We start from the raw sequence: 1,902 nt of genomic DNA, 5'->3' as shown, positions 1-1,902 counted from the left end.
TCGTCTGAAAGAAGAAAGTCATATACACCTAGGATGCCTCGGGGGTGAGTAAAACGCAGCCTAATTTTCATTTTTGGGTGAACTAACCCTTTAAGCTTAGGTCCCTACGATTTCCGCAGTGCGGAAAATGCAGACAGAATCCAGTCAAAAAAAAAAACAGGAATTTACTGTAAAATGTTGATTGTCACTGAAGTTGCTAAATAGTTAAATTTAGACGAGAATCTTTCAGAATTAAAAAAAATTAAGAATTTGGAAAAAAAATAAAACCAGTTTCATAGAGTCCTAGAGATTAAATTTTTGTTACATTTTTAAATTGATTGTTGTTAAAATGTATAAGCCTTTATAACAGAAAACATGCAATCTGGGAAAAATAAAACAGACTTTGGGAAAAAATACTTTCACAGGGCCATAAAAATTTTATTTCTGTTCTTTTTAAAAATGAATTAAATAATTAGACATGCTTTTTGATTATTTAAATTAAACCATTTATAATGAAACAAAAAACTACGTAATTCATTGGATCCTGCTTGATCTGAATCTATTTTAGAGCTATTTAGAGATATTTGATGAAGTTTGCATCACTACTAATTCTATTATTTTCCTGTTTATTGGCACATCACAATGTTAGTTTAAACATTTAACCTATATAAATGTGCGCTATTAGGTGCATATCCAATCGCTTGTGTGGAGAGTGGAAGCTGAAGCGCGCTTCGGGACATCAGTGGAAACAAATTAAATACGCCATAATTTTTGCTCATAAATCCAATGATGAGATGGCGAGTCAGGATCATCAACTTCATCTTTGTGACACTCACTCATAAAACACTAGTTTATTAATAAATAATTCAAATATCTCCTTACTATTTTCCCCTAACATAGTCATGGTAATTTTTGCGGCAAGCTTTAGCCTACTTAGCGCGCTCACATCACGTTGCTGTGTGCCATGGTCACGAAAACTCACCATTTGCATCTGTTTTTAAGCATTGTAGTTTTGAAACAAGTGATTTAAGCCACTGAAACGCAAATAACAGCACTATATGCGCGAGCTGTCTGTTTCTGAGCGTGATTTTTGCAATTGGGTCAGATCGAGGTCAGGTCATATTCACACCTTAAACGAACCGTACCAGAGTTCGGTTGGAAGCAGACCGAGACCACCTCTTCAGCTGGGTCTCGGTACGCTTGTTTGGTCCGCACCCAAGTGGGATTGCTGTATTCACACCTGCCAAAAAGGTCCGCACCAAGAGGGGAAAACGAACTTGAGTTTGATTCAATCGAATCAAACAAGACGGGTGTGAATACACCCTATGAAAAATAAGCATTTTAAGCATTCCTGTATTTCTTGTATGTTCACCAAGATTGCAGTTATTTGATCAAAAATACAATAAAAACAGTAATATTGTGAAATATTTGTACAATTTAAAGTAACAGTTTTCTATTTGAATATATTTTCAAATGTAATTTATTCCTGAGATGCAAAGCTGAATTTTCAGCATCATTACTCCAGTCTTCAGTGTCACATGATCCTTCAGAAATCATTCTAATATGCTGATTTGCAGCACAATAAACATTTCTTATTATCAATGTTGAAAACAGTTGTGCTGCTTAATATTTTTATAGAAACCATGATACTTTTTCAGGATTCTTTTTAGAAATAAAGTTAAAAGGAACAGCATTTTGTTCAAACAAAAATGTTATAAATGTCTTTACTGCCACTTTTGATCAATTTAGTACATCCTTTCAGAATAAAAGAGAGAAATTATTAATTTTTTATATTTATTTATTCATAAGAACTTTCAAAAAATACAAAGAAAAAAATCATTCTTTTAAAATTAAGATGAAAAAATGACATTGTGGCAAACAATTAAATCATAGAATAACGCAAAAAAGATTCTTAGTTTCTTG

The sequence above is a fragment of the Sinocyclocheilus anshuiensis genome, unplaced genomic scaffold, assembly GCF_001515605.1.
Source record: "Sinocyclocheilus anshuiensis isolate Anshui unplaced genomic scaffold, SAMN03320099.WGS_v1.1 scaffold117, whole genome shotgun sequence".
Taxonomy (NCBI): Eukaryota; Metazoa; Chordata; class Actinopteri; order Cypriniformes; family Cyprinidae; genus Sinocyclocheilus; species Sinocyclocheilus anshuiensis.
This window is presented reverse-complemented; position numbering follows the sequence as displayed.